The following is a 14,269-nucleotide window of genomic DNA, read 5'->3' on the forward strand; positions in this document are numbered from 1 at the left end:
ACAAACACACACATATTAGTGATGGGACGATTCCAAAATTTGTTCGAATTCCGATACAATTATTGATTCCGTTCTAAATTCCCGATTCCGATACAAGTACCGATTTCGATTCCGATTCTTTATAAATCTTTAAATATTCAACTATAAAGTTGTTATTTTTGTCCCCGATTACCGTAAAACATCATCATCATATCTTATCGCAATAGAAATTAACCCATCGCATGGCGGTGCTGTTTGCCTCCTTAAGGTCTTGGTTTGAGCAATGAGGACCCAATCGGCAGTTTTCCCTCTCCACCGCAAAACAGATTACTAATGAGTAGATATTTTCTGAAACGTAAAAGCACACTTGTGTGAAGGGGGAATCTGAAGATTCTCGTTTTTCTAGTAGCTTAAAATCTTTAAATATTTGTTATTTTAACATTACTGCCATCAGTGGAAGATTTTGTTTAGCAAATTCAAATAAAAATAGACGATTAAAAGAATAGTTTTTGGCATCGGAAAGAATGCGCAATGTTTCCCCATTCCGAAACCGATTGTGATACCCCCAACGGTTCCGATCTTTTTCATTCCCGGTTAATCGTCCCAACACTAATATATATATATATATATATATATATATATATATATATATATATATATATATATATATATATATATATACTTGCCCTAAACAAGTCACGGAGCCACTAATACGTAAGGGTCTACTGTGTATGAGGCGTATTCTAAGAGGGGAGTTATGTAGTAAGATTCTTGTTCAAATTACATTTTAAATTCTGCATGTTGATATCGTCAATGAAACAGGAAGCAGGAAGGTAATTCCAAAAGCTAACTATTCGTGGAAAGAAACTATTAAAGTAAAAATCTCGCCAGGATTTGGGGATCACTATAGGAGAGGCAGGATCTTGCTTACTGACGGGTTTATCGGATATATTTACGTAGATGAAACACTAGTGCAGTACACTCGTCGGAGCACATTTTATATTAGTACTTGCAAAACAACCACAGGAATGAAATACTGCGGCGCTGGGATAGAGACTGGCGTGATAAGACTAGAGATTCTTTTTTGAACCCTAGCCAAGAAGAAGAGGCTAGTGATTAAAATACTTTCAGATGTTTTCTAGCTCGGTAGAGGAAGCCTACCTTCCATGCAATGTAACAATGTAGTCTATGTATTTGTTTCAATTCATGTTATCTGTGAATATTAGGCCGAATGGTTTGAATAATGAGCTCTCAGGTTAAAATAGCAATCGATAGTTTAGAACTTTCCTCACGATTGCTGAAGGAAAGGAGATTTGTCTGTTTGAAAGAACGTAAGTTATTTCTGACCTTTGATGCACTAATTTGATTGGAGACTCCAAGTAAATAACTACAGGGTGGAACGATAAAATTGTCGTCCTACAAAAGACGATATGATTCCACTTCCATCTCATGAAAACTTTCTGTTGCAGGCTATTTACTAGATGGTCATTTGTGTACAGATTCCAAGAGCAATAGGAGCCTTCTATCATGTCTGAAAATGGCACAATGTTCAACGAGGGAGATCGGAAATGCACCGCTGTACAACTTATAATACTCTTCTACCAATCCAAATTATGACAACAGAACAATTGTCAGCATCATCAAAATATATTGCTGGATTACCACGAATACGAGGGACATGCCCAGGGCGATGAAAACAAAGTTTCCGGCCACGGTTATGGTCTTTGGTATAGTTTCGAGTGAGGGCAACATCATGCCACCTCACATCTTCGAAGTCGGTTTGAAAGTCAACACCAAAGTGTACCTGGATGTGCTGAAGAGTGTGGTGATTCACTGTTGCAATCAAGTGGCCGTTAGCAGACCCTAGGTGTAGCGGCAGAACTCGGCGCCGGCACACAAGCTTTAGAAAGAGTACTACGACTTTGCACACTTCTCTCAATACCTCCCTCCTCCCTCAACCAGTCCAGTGGACTATTTCGTTTGGTCACACGTCGAGAACATCACCAATATGACCTCTTACAACACCAACACCAGTCTGATCGCCGTTATCCGACGAGTATTCACCGAGCACCCGCCAGCATGCCCCCAGTTCCGGACCAGTATCGAGGCGGTAATTGAGGCTGAAGGCGGCTACATTGAATAGATGTCAGCTCTATTACATAATCAAGTTACCTGAATTGATTTTTTCAATAAAAATGTTAAAATAAATCTGTAGTGTTGTTTTTTGGGGACAACAATTTTATATTTCCATATTGTATTAGGGTGTCTTATTTTAATGATGAGCTTTTAGGTTTAAATAGTAATCGATGGTTTAGAAGTTTTCTCACAATTACTGAAGGAAAGGAGCTTCGTCTGTTTGAAAGAAAGTATTTTTGACCTCTGATGCACTAATTTGATCCTTGGCGACTCCAAGAAAATTACTACAACAGTATTTTTATTTACTATAACTAGCTCAGAATTATACGGAATACGATGATGTAAAACTTGTATATTTCGAACGTTCCGTGTTTGAGACGGGAAAACTTTGCTTGTACGTAACAGATTCTCCCCTTTTAATCTCCCGCCTCTATCGTGTCTTTCCTTTCTTTTCGCATATTTTTCTCTTTTTTGATACTTAAAGTTTTTCATTTTCTCCACGTAGAATTCATTTTGTTCTTTCTTTCTTTTTCCTCCTAATCTTTCCGTTCCAATAAACTATATCGGTTGCAATCGCATTCATGATTAGGTTAGCTGTGTTCTGATATGGAAACATATAAGATCTGATTATTTATAAAGTTTGGTCATTTATCATCCCAATAGTTACATTAAAACTCGAAATCCATACTCGTAATAGACAAATAATATCTCCCTGAAATACAGATTATATATATGTATGCATGTGATCGACGACGTAAGACGAACTAATTTGTATATTGCTTTGCAAAAGGATATCATATTCATTAACTACTTGCTTTTTATGTTTTCAAATTTGATACTTTTTTTCATTTTTATATTCATGTAAGACATAATTCACAAACAGTCATAGTTTACAAATATTTTTATAACTTGAATAAAATCTTAGTATTTTCGGTGAAAAGAGTCAATTTATTTCTGGAGGTTGCGATTCTTGGCCCCCTTAATTTTCCCGGGCAACGCCAGGACACAAGTCCTGCATAAACTTTTCAATTAAGTCATGTAAATATTTCCATTTTCACAGTTAATCATTGATTTCCTTATGATCTTTAATAAAAAAGAAATAATGTTTTGATTCATCACAGTATTTTATCTTAAACTATATTACAACAATTTTACAATCATTCAACCGAATCAGTTTGGATATGTTACATTAATCTGATAACTTTTTCATATAGAAACATGCCGTTATTTCCAGAAAGGTTTATGTTATAAGAGTTTTTAGGACTTTTATTTATTTTGTTTTTTTTTTGTTATCGTACTGAGAAGTCTCCACGTATAAATGTTAAGAGCCAATTGGTGATAAGGGTTAATCACTTACGAGGACGGTTTATTAAAAATGTTAATTGGCATTAAATTTGAAGAGGGCTCTATTGTAGCCCCCGGGGAAGCAATCTTATGGCAACGTGTTCCACTGGTCTAAGATTTTTGGAAAGACACTTCTCATTGAAATTCCATGTAATGTTATAGAAACGAAAGAAAAGTTCTAATGATAAAGAGAAGTTCTTACTGTAATGTCTTATAATAGAAAATTAGCGACTATATAGTTTATTATGACTTAAAAAAGAAGTTTATTATGAAAATTCGTTTTGATTACGTGTTTATAATTTATAATCTTTTTTTTAAGAAAAACTGAAATATACAATGTAACTTAGTTATTTATTCATTCAAATGTTGTCTTGCCTGGTACAAGGCTTGACGGCTATGGCTCTCCATCTATCTCTCTCTCTGGAGCCATTAATGAATTCATTGTTGCTCATCAATTTTGATGTTGCCAAGTTGTTCAGACTGTTAACGTATGTTTCTTGTTGTTTTTCTCTGCTTCTACTCACGATCTTTCCCGTCAAACTAATCTGTTCTAATCTGCTTTTTTTGTAGAGATGGCCCATGGACCTCATCTGCCTTTTTCCTACTGTTTTTATTAGATACCTTTCTGTGTTTGCCATTCTAATACCTTCTGACTTGTTTTCTTTTCTATCCAGAATATCTTCGAAAGTCTCCGCAGTAACCAAGTTTCAGTTGTCTCTAGCCTCTTTCTCGTGCTGTTGGTAATTGTGCAGTGCTCATAAGCATATAAAAGAACAGGCCATACGTACGTTCGCAGTATTCTGAATTTGGTGTCTATTTTAATTTCTATTGGTCATGATTGATGACAGTCTCTTGAAGGCGACTTTGGTCGAGCAATTTCGTAGAGGCCGCAGAGGTAATTTTTTTATACTTGAACCCATTAATTATTTTGGTCTTAAATCAAAATAAAACGTTTTACCCATGTCGAAGTTACCTATATCTAAAATTTCAAATCTTTAGACCAAAAATTGGCGGAGAAATTTGGTAGAATCTGCAAAGGCCAACTCTTTTAATTTAATTTTGACCTTTTGGCAGCCACATTTTCTCCCCAAAACTGTTTCAGATGCTTGCCGCATGTCTGAATTCCTGTTATGCATAAAATTTAAATGTTTAGACCCAAAATTGGCTGAGTAGTTTGCTAAAACCGGCAAAGGTAAAAATTTTTTAAACTTTCGACCCAAACCGATTAAAAAGCTTGCCCAATCTCTGAATACCCTTTATGTAAGATTTCTAATGTTTTTTTTTGTTTTTTTTACTTTGAGCCTATCATTTATATTTTTGAGCTTAAATCAAATTAAAAAGTTTAATCCATGTCCGAGTAACCTACATTTAAAATTTCAAGTGTTTAGATCTAGAATTGGCGGAGGAGTTTAGTAGAGTTTTTAAAGGTCAAATCGTTGAACTTTGATGCCTGGACAGCTAAATTTCTGGCCGAAAACTGATTAAAATATTTTCCTAAATCTCAATATCCATTATGTCAAATCTCGAGTCTCTAGACTGAAAATTGACAGAGTTATTTGGTAGGGACACAGACACACACAGAAACACAAACATTTTCACTATATATATATATATATATATATATATATATATATATATATATATATATATATATACCTTTAAAAATAATCTACGTCAGGTTAGCCTTCGTTGATCAAGTTGATTGGTTTCCGCATTCAAATATTTTTCTTAAGATTCCGGTTATTATTATTATTATTATTATTATTATTATTATTATTATTATTATTATCATTATTATCATTATTATTATTATTATTATCATTATATATCGCAATTAATCAAATATTCATGCCAAATTAGTGGATAATGTTACCTGGACATTTCTTGCAGTATTAGATATCCTCCTTTAGTTTGTAGCCAATTGAAGAGCGACGGTGTTGATAACTTTTCGAGCTGAAGATGTTGCTGATATGTCGCGAGCTTCTAACACGCTATCATTAAACAAAACAGGATTCACATTAAAATGCATTTATCAAAATGGCGAATGATTAGCGAACTTAAAACAAATTTTGTAATACAAGAACCCAAGTCTGCCCAGCTGGGCAAACTTGAGTCCTTGTACCGGAAAAATATCCAGTAAATAAAAAGTTGTTTAGTAAATTATTATTTTTTGCATTTTTTTTTTTTTTACATTTCCATACATCAAATATGGATATAAATATCACTAAAACATCCGCTGGGTCATTAGCTTCATTTCGGTACTTTACTTGCCTGGGTGGATTGCCTGTAGGCTGAGATAAACCGCGTCACACACACACACACACACACACGCAGACAGACAGACATTAGAAAAATTTATAATAAGATTAAATAATAGACAACGAATTTAAAAAAATAGGATTTAGGAAGAGTAATCGTATTTGTTTTAAATATCAGAAAATGAAATACTAATTATTTATTTTGTTTCTGAATTTTTGGAGATGAGAATTGATAATTTGTGACAGAAAACAGTCGTGCGTATGGCAGATGTATGCAAATGACCGAGCCGTGTACGAGGTGACGTCACAGCAAAGGAGAAAGAAAAAGATTATAAAAAGAAGAACGTGTGCGCAGGCCGATGATGACGTTAGAGAGAGGACAGAGATAGACGTGTTGCGCATGGTGGCCGAGAGAGACAGAACATGCATGTGAATAAATGTTTGTAAATGTCGGTTGTTTCACCAAGGAAAAAAAAATGGAGTCACGTTATTTCCGTATGTTTGTTTCTTGCGACAGTGTCTACATGTTAGCACGTACTACGTTATAAATTTCCTTTATATTGATTGTTTTCATCTTGAGTGTGATTCTTATTTCTGTCGATGTTACATCTGATATTCTTCAAACACACGTGGCGTAACGGATAAAGTACTGAATAAAATACTCAGTTCTAAGTGACACCCTTCTGGGGGGTTAAAAGTTCAGTCCTCATTGCGAGCGAAACTAAGAAAGCAATTGAAAATTACTTAAGACCGACGAAATGAGAGCATGTTACTCCCGCGGATTAAATGAACAGTTCTGTTGGAAATTTCGCGCAGATTCACGAATTCGACAGAACGATTCCCGAGTTCGACGATACACCTGAAGTAGGTCAGAGGTTACATTGACAAAAAGCGTTGTGCGAATAACACTCAAGATGAAAACAGTAGTCCAAATTATCCAAACAATACGAATTACTAATGCTTAGTCTATTATTATATTTATATAAAAGGCAAAATGTGTGCTAGTATGCGTGTGTTTCTGTGTGTGTTTGTATGCCTGCTAAAAATTTCGGCACGTAACGAACACTGGCAAAATTGATATCGTTAGAAAGATCGGTCTCTCGGGCGACAAATACTTAAAAATTGGCCCAATTGACCGTTAACTCGGCTGTTTTTTTTTGCAGGAAAAGGTCAGTTTTTGTGTCAACATTTGTGCAAGTCATTCACGCCTAGCGATCTCAACATACGTTTAAAAAGCTTTATTTCGAAGGCCCGTGACGTCATAAAGTCGCCATGGGCGAGATGGCTAACGCATTTGCTTATTTTTCACCTCCTTTTTCTCTTTCGCCTTACAGATTCGAGCCTGGCTACTGTGACTAATTTTATTTTTGCGTTCGCACGGGCACTCGCTGCTATTTTGATTGAAACATTTTTGGGGGACTGGGTTGCTCAATAGTCTTATCTACCACGCCTCGACACCCGGGAAACACCGGATACCCATGCTAGTATTAAATAAAAGAATGGGAATTTTAGAATAGTAATTTTTAGTATGAAACAGTAGGACGGAATGGTACGATTACAACGCGCAACATGTTGTGTTCCGGAATTTATTTTTCTACATAATCGCAACCATTCTCAGTGCTCTTTTGCCAGGGATTTAATGATGCATATCTGCTTCTGACGCACGTCCATGACAGATGTTGCTTTTTACATCGTCAATATCCGCAGAGATGAAATTTGATGTCATGAATGCATAAGTTCAGTCATCAATATAATTTGCAATCCCGTCTGATCAATTCGGACGGAATAAAAATATGAAACATTACTTTTGGAACACTCCTCTTAACATACTAAAAATTTAGGACTACTTATTCGTTGTATATAATAAAATAAGAAGTTAAGAATGGTAATTTTTAGTATTAAATAGTGGGCTGAGTTTATGAATAGTGATTTGTAGTATGTAAACTAAGTATGTAAATAAAGTACTTTACAATATCAAATAATTTGTAATTTGTAATGATGGAATACGTTGTATTAAATACGCGAAAAAGAACTTAATAATCATGATGTGTCGTGTAAATTATAATAAAAGTATGTGAGAAGAGTCATTTTGATATTAGAATGGTTGACGACAATCTACAGGCCTACTATAAATTTTGTAGCGTATCATCTATAATTTTAATAAAACACACGATCCCAAATACCAAATAAAACCCCCACCTTGAAAACTCTAATAATAATACAGGATGCCCTAAAACAAGCTGATGGTTAAAAAAAACATTCATTACTTTCTTAATTTTTTATATTTTTCTTTTATTTTTCAAATCATTTAGAGTAACCCTTCCAAACACTACCGAAGAGCGGATATTTATCGTAGAGTCGTATTTCCGGTTGAATGAGTCAATATCAGAAACTCAAAGAGAATTTCGACGAAACTTTAACGCAAGAAATTCTCCTACTCCCAAATGCAATAAAACCAGCCACGATAAATACCCTAAAAAACAATATGAAGAAGAAAATAAGGGCCATAAGCCCTGAAACATAATGTGATGTGCTGGACAATGCCCTGCAGAGAGCACAAGAGTGTGAAAATGAAAAGGTGAAAATTAGACCTTGTGAAAAAATACCCTAAATTAAGTTGTGTAAATAAAATTAGAATAAGTAGATTATGATATCTTACTAAATATCAAAAGATGACGGAGATGCTTATCTACCTACATATGAAATTGATAAGCATAACTCAAATATTGAGGAAGTGAATCAAATTTAAAATCCGTCAGCTTCTTTTGGGACACGCTGTATTAGCTAACACCGCAACGCAAACTCCATTAATACATTTTATCAGAATCAAATGACACCTAACTTCAGAATCGAAGAAAATGCAATTAAAAATATCGTACGTAGATACTTGACGCCTATTGACAGTAACTCTAAAATAAAATTTATTATTTACTGCAAGAAGTTTAGAACACAAAATCTTGTAGTTAGAAAAAACTCATCACCGGCTATAAAAACGGTGGAACAAAGTGTATAAATTCAAATGCTCTATGAAAGAATGTAACTCCGAAAATAATACATGAATTGGGCATACAACGACAACGTTGTCCCGGCGAATAACCATGCATCTAAATAATACTAGTGTTATATATAAACATTTGATAAAAGAACATAACTGTCCCCCCCTCCAGTATTAGAAAAGTCGTCGTTGAGAACATAAAAATTATACATGAAAATAATACTAAAAAATCAAAAATCCTTAAAGCGTCATATATTAGAACTCTTCCACCCACTATGAATGATATCGCATTCGAGAAAAGCAGTAACATTCTAAAATCTCTTGCGTAGTTCGTACTACACGGACTTTGTTAACAGTGTCCACAAACTTGCTGATTTTAATACTCGAATTTTTAATCGACCTATATGACTATATATTTCAGCTTCTCATCACCTAATGCCGTTTAATGTATATTTTAGTTTTCACTTTTAATTCTCATTTTCGCTCCTTCGCATTTTTACTTCAACACCTGAAGATGATTCATGGACGAATCGAAAGCGCTCGTAACCGCAACAATTATAAAACTTTTATTAATATTTTTGATTTTGATATAAAAAAGATTATACGGAAAATTGAAAAAAGAGTCACAAAGCAAAGTGTCTCCGTTGCATTTAATAATATTTGCTTGAATATATATATATATATATATATATATATATATATATATATATTTATATATATATATATATATATATATATATATATATATATGTTAATTTAAGTATAAGTATCAGGTATATATATACTTGAAAATTATACTTAAATTATTAAATACCTAACAAAAAATAAAAAAAAATAACAGCCCCTAAATAAAGCAAATACATTACGGTTTAAGGCAATTTCTAGGAGGTTACAGACAGATATATTTTGCGGGCGCATGTCTAAACTAGGCTTGTCAAATGCTGGTGGGTTCGAAATAATTACTGTCTGTTATTTGCCAGAGAAAGCTACAATGAAGTCCTATATGCTAAATATATTAAACTTTTTCGTTAGAAGTATTATTTATTTATTGGTCTGTGTAATTTGATATGACACCGAACCTTTTCCATTCGGATTGAACCTGAGTTCTTGAATATTTAAAATCGATAGTTTCTCTCTCTCTCTCTCTCTCTCTCTCTCTCTCTCTCTCTCTTTATATATATATTATGAATTATATATATATATATATATATATATATATATTATAAATATGTAATTATTATGAATAATATACATATATATATTATAAATATGTAATTATTATGAATTTAATATATATATATATATATATTTATATATATATATAAAATAAATACATGATTTGAGTGACATCAGCTATAATCGAAACCGAAACCCAAATTTCTGAATAATTCTTTATAAAATTATTTATTACAAGAAATAGAAGGTCATAACAATTAAAGAACAATCACTCGGAAGATAAAAGATGTAAGCGTGACACAAAATAACACACACGCTATCGTATTAATACATAGATGTATATTGTCATATCAAAAACAAAACAAAAAAATTGTCAAAGAGTGAAAAGTGCTTGAAATAATTTCTGGAGATGGCGCCTGTTTTTTTTTTTTTTTTTAGTAATTGAATTAACAGATTTTTTATATTGCATGAAAAACTTCTTAAGTAAAATTGAATGCCTGCGTATTGTGTCTCTACTTGAATAGTAATTTAATGTAATTGCTTTATTATATTATCTTGCCCTTCGCAATTAATAAGTAATTATGGGTAAGTAATTACTGCATATAAGTATTAACATGAGAAATGCCACTTGCATAGTACAACAGTTAAGCGGTGGTGGTGGTGGTGGGGGTGAATTACTAATGTCATAAGTGATTCTCAAGGAAGCAGTGTACCGATGATAGTGGTATCATCACTGTGTATTAAATTAATTTGATTATCATTATGTTCTCAACAACTTCATCCCATCCTTTGTTTCTGAACATATTGTTTTACGTTTATGTTGCTATTAGGGTGGTTCAAAAATAATGTCATTATATATATATATATATATATATATATATATATATATATATATATATATATATATATATATATATTTTACACGGTGGTCACCACTTATCAAGGCCCGGAAGCCACTCAGGGATAAGGGTTATTGCAAGTACAGTACGTTGGTGTGGAGGTTTAATAAAGTGTTTACTTAAGAGGGCGGTTCATTAGGAATTTGTTAACGTTGGACTGTAAGGCATCCAAGTTGTAGTCAGGTGGGAAGCAGGCAGACGGAACAGAGTTCCACAGGCGTGCAGTTCTAAGAAAGAAGCTTTGTTCATGGAATCTACATTTTGATTTAGGCACAGATAAAGAGTGGGGAAAATTTTTCACAGTGGATTCAGCTAGACGGCCGTTTTTCATGAAGGATTGGCGAGGGGGAACCAGAGATTGGAATTCAGACGAGCATCTACCATGGAAATAACGATAAAACAAGGACAGGCTCGCAACGTCTCTTCTGTGGGATATATATATATATATATATATATATATATGCATATATATATATATATATATATATATATATATATATATATATATATATATATATATTGAACGTCAAAAACGACATTATTTTTGCCCTCGACGTAATTGAATGAGGGTTTACAAATGTTTCACACTCTCATATTTTATTGTTATCGAAATCTGTTAAATCGCCCATTTTTAACTCAAATCGATTAGTTGCATGCTCTAGTTGGGGACTCCCTGCGGTGCACCGAGAGAATGCTTCATATGCCTCTTAGCAGCGACTTAATATTGTAGTTTACATGGCACTGTATAGAATTTACTATTGATCTTATAAAATTATTTTTATGATATGGCTTGAATTAAAATTAAAATGCAAAAATCAAGCATCATCATTCAATTGTGCTCTAAACAGAAACACTAACTTCGAACGCGCCCTTGCAATATCAAAGAAGCTACTGTAGATTTTATATGCACGGCCTTTCCGCTTTTTGTTGTAATAAGACTTCTCAAGTGCACTTGTGATGTTAGGCTGTATAAGGTTTCAGATGTTGCCAAAATCGTCTATTCCTTCTTTCATCTGAGTATTTCGATTGTCGATTATCGATACTTATCGATGACATTTCGATACAGAACAAATATAAGAACACTGTCAGACACATAAAGTATATTAGTGTAAAATTTAAAAAAAATCGGCTCAGCAGTTTCGGAGTCCATAGGGAACGAATTCATGCACTCAAACACACAAAGTTTTTTTTCTATAATAGTAGATAGATAGATAGATAGAAGGTGTCCAAAATGTCGCTGAAGGGTTGAAAATCTTTGTCATTTTATCATTAATTATTATTTTTCTATATTTCAGACATTTTACAAATAATATGTTGGAAATTAATTATGGATAGCAATAGCATTGGACAACGTACGCAAGTTGTGAAATTGCTTTACCAAAATCAGATGACAATTATTTTGACTCAAAGATCTAATCGAAGGCATTTTCATGTAAGAGATAGCCTAAATCACAACAGAATTCGGAAAATTGTGCACCAAACCCCAAACCTTGCAAGAATTTAAGGAACACATCAGGAACGAAATAAGAAAGTTAAATCGCAATTCAGATATTCTGCAATCTGTCCTAAATAATGTTTTGGAAAGAGCACAAATGTGCGAAACTGAGAATGGGCAATATTTAAAAGACATTATTTTTCATAAATAAAGATTGTCTGAATTTTGCATATTAAAAAAATCCCAATATCTTGGTCAGATTGTGTTGAAATTACAGAAAACTATCATCAAAAGTAAATATTTAACTATTTAAGTTAAAAACCCTTCCGCTACTCTTTGGTCACCCTGTAGATAGATAGATAGATAGATAGATAGATAGATAGATAGATAGATAGATAGATACATACATACATACATACATACATACATACATACATAGACTAGCTGAAAACATTATCAATAATTTTCCACACACTTTATCTGTGCCTAAACCTAAACATAGATTCCATGATCAAAGCTTCTTTCTTAGAACTGCACGCCTGTGGAATTGTCTTTCGTTTTCCTGCTTTCCAGCTGTCTATAATATGGTTGTCTTTAAGTCCAACGTGAACAAGTTTCTAATGAGCCGTTCCACTTAAGTTAACAAATTTACCGAACTTCCATTACTATCGATTACTATATTGTCCTTTTGACTACTCTACACTCTTTAACCCTTATCCTTGAGTGGCCTATCGGCCTTGATAAGTGGTGACGCCTATGTAAAAAAAAACAAAAAAAACATACATACATACATACATACATACATACATAGATTTGAAGCTATACTGCATTAGTATAATTTTTGTATTTACTTTGAAATAATTTATAACTCTACTGACGCACGTTGTGTTTCTGGTCCACCGGAAATGATTTTAGTAAAACTGATTTAGCTGTTTTAGTGACTGTTCGATTGATTGTTTATAATCGAAAGGATGTATCTTGAGAAAAAATGGCGCATTTTTGTTGATAGTTATGCTCTACAGTTTATTTTTCATGCGTTCATAAAACGATACATCTTATCCTAGGCCATTTCTTACAAATAATTTTCCTCAATAATCTGCCATTTTCCACATACGATTAACGAAAATTGTCCGGTACTTAATTTTTCGACCAAACTTTTGCCCGAAATTCGTAACCAACATTTTAGAATGTAGGGCAGACAATATCATTTTACGGTAAACTTACATAGCAAACTGATCCCCCTTCTGAAAGTTGAACAAAGTTCTTTCGAAATTATTTTATATACTCTAAAAATTTGGAATTCCCCCCCTCTTCTCTGCTTTTCGGACTCTACTTACGTGCAGAAATTTAATGTAATGCTAACAGATATCGCACTGCTTAACTCCTTACATAGTGCTCCCATAGACATGCCCCCCCCTTTGTAACTCCTACGTCCAAGTGGAAACATGTCTTGTTTGGGGTAAATAAGGGTAAACAAATATAGTGTTTAATTTTGTCTCTGGCTTCATAAACTTAGAGACGTTTATACATTTGTATGTACAAAGTTCACGATGTTTTTAGTGAAATTCTGTCAATATATATTAGATGTTTTTAGTGAAATTCTGTCAATATATATTAGACATCAATTAAGAAATATTTCCCAAAATTCAATTTTTAAAAAAAAGTATTTTAAAAGTTTTAAGGAGTATAAAAATTAAAAAAAAAGTATTTAAAAAGTTTTAAAGAGTATAACAATTTAAAAAAAGTATTTAAAAAGTTTTAAGGAGTATAACAATTTTTTTTAAAAAGTATTTTATAAGTTTTAAGGAGTATAACAATTTTTTTAAAAAGTATTTTAAAAGTTTTAAGGAGTATAACAATTTTTTTAAAAAGTATTTTAAAAGTTTTAAGGAGTATAATAATTTTCTTAAAAAAGTATTTTAAAAGTTTTAAGGAGTATGACAATTTAAAAAAAGTATTCTAAAAGTTTTAAGGAGTATAATAATTAAAAAAAAAGTATTTTAAAAGTTTTAAGGAGTATGACAATTAAAAAAAAAGTATTTTAAAA

General features: G+C 32.7%; 1 protein-coding gene across 2 annotated transcripts in view; it reads right to left on the reverse strand.

Annotated features, from left to right (window-relative positions):
* Window positions 1-14,269, reverse strand: part of LOC145277676 (uncharacterized) — a 28,490-nt gene that overhangs the window by 8,540 nt on the left and 5,681 nt on the right. Inside the window, exon 2 of one of the 2 annotated variants that reach the window (XM_080129350.1) lies at window positions 5,333-5,450. The exons of the other annotated variant lie outside the window; for it this stretch is intronic. The gene's annotated coding sequence lies outside the window, so the exon portion shown is untranslated. The remainder of the gene's footprint in view (window positions 1-5,332; window positions 5,451-14,269) is intronic. 2 annotated transcript variants of the gene reach the window in all.

This window comes from Euprymna scolopes, chromosome 6, assembly GCF_053919585.1.
Source record: "Euprymna scolopes isolate OS-2025 chromosome 6, ASM5391958v1, whole genome shotgun sequence".
Lineage (NCBI taxonomy): Eukaryota > Metazoa > Mollusca > Cephalopoda > Sepiida > Sepiolidae > Euprymna > Euprymna scolopes.